General features: G+C 44.9%; 1 pseudogene; it reads left to right on the forward strand.

Moving 5' to 3' along the window:
• The first annotated feature begins 2,837 nt into the window (after nucleotides 1-2,837).
• LOC147032724 (uncharacterized) lies at nucleotides 2,838-4,556 on the forward strand (annotated as a pseudogene).
• The last annotated feature ends 757 nt before the right edge of the window (nucleotides 4,557-5,313 follow it).

Genomic DNA, 5,313 nt, shown 5'->3' on the forward strand with positions numbered 1-5,313 from the left:
TCAACCCCCCCCCCCCCACACACACACACAACCTCTCAGACCCTGAATTTTTGAATGCCGTGAACAAACATTGGTACATCAAGGGTGATGAAGGTTATGATTAAGTTTCATTGAAATTTTGTGTGTAGTTCAGAGAAGAGAGGAAATGTCTAATTTGGGGGTGTCAGAACCCCTCCCCCCCAGTAGACTCTCTTAAAGAGCGTAGATTTTGATATAGTCAACACACTTTGAGACATCATAGGTGAGGAATGTTGTACTGGTACATCATGGGTACTGCAGCTGTTTGGACATGTGGCTCGTTTTCCTGATGCTGATCCTGCTCTCCAGATTCTCTCAGTGAGGGAGCCTCTTGAGTTGAGGCCAATGGGCCAACCACATGCCTTGTGGGTGCAGCAGGTTGATCAGCATCTCAAGGAGATGGGGATAGGCCAGGCATCTGCCTGGGGGATGGGCAGACGGAGGCCCTTGGAGTACCGGCGGAAAGTGGATGCAGCGACGTGCTGCTCCGGCGCATCCTCCAATACCTGACCTGATCTGAATGTTGTGGTCAAGTTTACTCAAAACCCGTGTATGTTGTTTCCGAGAGGAGAGCATATTCCTATTTTTTTGAGGGGGGGCCAAAATCTCCCCCCCCCCCACATCGACCCCTTTCATGAGCACTGATTTTTATGCAGACGATAAGCTTTGGTACATCACAGGTGATGAAAATTGTTGTCAAGTTTCATCGAAGTCATGTGTGTAGTTTCAGAGAAGAGAGCAAATACCTATTTTGGGGGGTCAAACCCCTGTTTACCTCTTCAATGAGCGTATATCTTGTGGTCGATACACTTTGGTCCATCATGGGTGATTAATATTGTGGTCATGTTTCATCGAAATTGTCTGTATAGTTTTGGAGGAGACAGCGAATACATATTTTGGAGGGTCAACCCCCCCCCCCCCCTCGTAAAGCTTTTAATGAGTGCAGATTTTGATGCGATCGATACATTTTGGTACATTATGGGTGATAAAGGTTCTGCTTAAGTTTCATCAAAATCATGTGTGTCGTTTTGGAGAAGAAAGCAAATACCTATTTTTATTGGGGGGGGGGGGGAAATAACCCCCGTAGACCCTCTTGATGAGTGCAGATTTTGAGGCGGGTCAATACACCTTTGTTAGGCATCAGATATGAAGCTTGTGGCCAAATTTTATTAAAATCATGTGTTTGGTTCAAGCGATAATGACAGAAGTGTTTATGGACTGACTGACTCACTGACTCACTCACCTATGGAAACTGCTCGATCACATAAGCTCACCTGACTAAAGTCCAGGTGAGCTAAAAATGGATGGAGAAAAATACAGAAAAATCCTGGAGGAAAACCTGCTGCCCTCAGCAAGAAAGCTGAAATAAGGACAGAAGTTCACCTTTCAGCATGACAACGACCTGAAGCACACAGCCAAAGCTACACTGGAGTGGCTAAGGAACAAAAAGATAAATGTCCTTGAGTGGCCCAGTCAGAGTCGCGACCTAAATCCAATCGAATATCTGTGGCATGACTTGAAGATTGCTGTCCATCAACGCTCCCCATGCAACTTCACTGAGCTTGAACAGAAGAATGGGCAAATATTGCCCAATCAAGGTGAGCAAAGTTGGTAGAGACTTATCCCAACAGACTCACAGCTGTAATTGCTGTCACAAGTTCTTCCACCAAGAATTAACTCAGGAGGGTGGACACTTATCCAACAAGATATTCTAGTTTTGTATTTTTAAATAACTTTATGAAATTTGTAGAATTTGTTTTTCACATGGAAGTTGTGGGTTACGATGTGAAAATAAAGGTGGAAAAAGTCTCATTTAATGCAATTTAATTCCGGGATATAAGGCAACGAAATGTTAAAATTTCGAAAGGGGGTGTAGACGTTCTATAGGCACTGTACACTTTGAAACAAACGAACCTTTTTGCGCAACTATTTGCTCAGATGTGGACAACCATGTAATGAACTTTCACAATTTATTTGCTCAACTGATCACTAAGGTGTGTATCTGACTCAAAGAGATATTAAATCAAATCGACTTAATATGACGGCTGAGGCAGTTATTGCCCATTAAGGACCTGCATTTATCGACCAGGCATGAAGATTTATTTATTAATGAAACAAACTTGACACTTCGACTAAACCCATACAGGGAATGCATAATTTGGCTAATGAACCAATTCCTAAGGATCCACTCTTGCATAAGATGCAAGATGAACTTCAACACCCACGAGTGGGGGGGGGGGGGGCAACGTAACAGATTGGGATTCCCGTTGTTTTTGCATGTTAATTTTTTGCAACTATTATGAATGTGTTCTTAGCATTGCCAGGAAGTGGAAAAATGTTGTCACCATTTTTTCTGTGGACCTTCAGTAACCTTGACACAACGTCAAAGCTGAAAGGTCATTTTTGACCCAACGTACTGTATTAATCACGCTTTGTTTCAGAGTCTGGAGTGCCACAATGTTGCATTGTGTTTTTTAAAGTGTTTCTGACAAATATTCAATCTGAACTAACAGTGTCTTCATGACAGAATGTCTGTTTATCCAGTTTATGATCATACAACTAACTTCTTGTTGAACTTCACAGCCACGACCCATCCGAACCAGCATATAATACTGACATCTCACCTTCTCCTCTTCAGCTAACTTTTGCATGATAGTTAAGGCCTGAGAAAGAAGAAATACACATCTACAATCATTTGCAAAAGTTTAGGACCACCCTGAGAAAATGTCAATTTGGCAACTCTGGACAGCTATTGCATCATCCACTCATAGATGTTGCGTCACCCGCCGAGAACATTCAGACGCGTCCTTGTACTTGCTTCTAGAACCATTGGCAGGTGTCTGTTGTGAATTCTAATTTCTTTCTTGTTTTTTTTCTGATTTTGATCCTGCGGAAAAATGGGCAAAAAAACGTCTCTGACAGAGGTTCAACGGGCTGACATTTTCTCAGGGTCGTCCTAAACTTTTGCAAATGATTGTACATTCACCCTAAATTTTGTGTGTTGCAGATTGAAGTGCATGAGCCATTAGGAGCAGTCGCACAAGATGGAGCCCAGTACCAGTAAGAAACCAAGACCAGAAACTGATTTCAAACTGTGTATTCAGTGTCAGGAGCCTGGCACTGGTGTCCTAGTGTCTGAACCATCAGAGGAAGCCTACTCAAAGTTCCTCCAGTTTGTGCACGAAAGAGGACAGTATGGAGATGGTGATTATACACAGATCAGTGGGCGATTGCATGGGTACACTGCCTCCAATCTAAAAGATATGAAAGCAAAGTGGTACAGAAAATGTTATGGATCTACTTGTCACAGTGGTCACCTTGAGCGTGCCAAGGCACGATACCAGAAGGCCTGCCAAGAAGGAGAGAGTCAGCATCTACAGCACAGGCGTGGACGGCCTTCTTCTGCAGCCACTAGTGTATCAGACTCTGCTGAAAGTGGGACTCTTCACTTCACACGTTAGACAACATCTCATTTCAATGCAATGCAGTGTTTCTTCTGCCAAGAAGACAGGAAGGAGCCAGTTCATGAGGTGTGTACATTCAGTGCAGGGAAACAACTGCAAAAGGCTGTTGATAAAAGCAAGAATCAAACTTGGAAGGAGCAGCTAAGTGCCGCCATCACTAAGGACGATGCTCGTGCCATTGATGTAAAGTACCACCTCTCATGCTGGGTTCACAATGTCCAGCATGGTGCAACCAGCAGCAGTGAGGACAAAGCGTATACACAGCAAGAAGCTAATGTTGGCAAAGTAGTCTCAGACATTGAGTTTATCAGCCTAGTTCGCACTCTGCTCCAGGCTGGAGAAGTTGTCACCATGACAGACCTCAAGTCGGCCTATTCTAATATGCTTGAATCCAATGGTGTACACATGAAGCCATCTACACGAGATATCAAGGAGAAGATGACCTCTCACATCGATGATGTCCATTTCATGAAATCGAAACGGCAGAATGAGTCAGACCGTGTGATCACAACAGCTGTCCACGATGTGGCTCTGGAGGATGCTATGGCAAAGACTACTGAAAGTGACATTAGGCAACTGTTCGAAAGTGCTTCTGTACTCCGAGCTGCCATTACTGCCCAGAACAAGCACCCATGGGAATTCAAAGGAGAACTGAGCAATGAAGATGCTGAACAACATGTTCCAAAAGCACTCTCTGCCTTCATTCGCTGGTTGGTTGCAGGACCAGCTGCAAACATTGAAACAGACACAGTCCGTTCTGCCACCATTCATCGAGATGTTCTAACCATCAGTCAGAACATCATGTATTGCTTCAAGTCAAAGCGCCAAGTCACATACAAGCCAAAACAACCAGATGCTCCATTCCGCCATCGTTTGGAATGGCCACAACTGTTCTCTGTTGGCATTACAGTTCATCAGTCCACTCGGAGCAAGAAGCTCCTTGAATTCCTGCATGGGTTTGGCCTCTCTGTAGATTACACAAGGATCCTGAGGCTTGAAACCCAACTGGCCAATGCAGTCATTGAGGCAACCCAGGAACAAGGAGCATATTTGCCAGAAACCCAGGAACAATGAGCATATTTGCCAGCAACAATGTGCAAGGGGACATTCATTTTCTTTGCCATCGACAAGAGTGATTTCAATGAGGACACACCAGATGGGAAGCGGACCCTACATGCAACAGCCACCGCACTGTATCAATGAAAAAAACCTTCGATTGACCCACAGAGCACAAGGAAGTTGAGGCTGAATGACCAAAAAGCCAGGGACCGCTCCCTGAAGGACCTGACTGACCCAGATTTCATCTGCTGCCATGCACCTAATGCAAAGGCAGCTGAAGGTACCATCTTCGCTGGATTCCATCCTGGAGCAAATGTAGGAGCAATCGAACCCTATTCTGCACAAGACTCTGTGTGGCTACTTTCTAGGGCAATCATGCGCACTACTGAAGCCAGGGATATTCAAGCCATGGATGTCATCACACCAGACAATCAAAATGTGCCTCAGGATGTCCAGGCCATGGATATCAGTCCACCAGACGATCAACAGGCTCCAGGGGATGTTCAAGCCATGGATATCAACCAACCTGTAGTTCCTGAGGGATCACAGCAGCCAATTGCCGCAGCTTTCCTGGTGAGTCAACAGCCATGCAAGATCCAGAACAGCCAGCACGTCAACAGGATGGCAGTGGCAAATGTCATAACATCCCTACCTGGGCAGCCTTACAACTCTCTCCTGTCATCTGAAAAACCTTTGACAGAGGTTAGTGCCCTGCCTTTGATAGCTGCACCTGCCCATGAATGGCAAACACTAATCACAGTCCTGAAACACA

Source organism: Eptatretus burgeri, chromosome 2 (assembly GCF_056783735.1).
Source record: "Eptatretus burgeri isolate ZD-2024b chromosome 2, Ebu_testis_v1, whole genome shotgun sequence".
Lineage (NCBI taxonomy): Eukaryota > Metazoa > Chordata > Myxini > Myxiniformes > Myxinidae > Eptatretus > Eptatretus burgeri.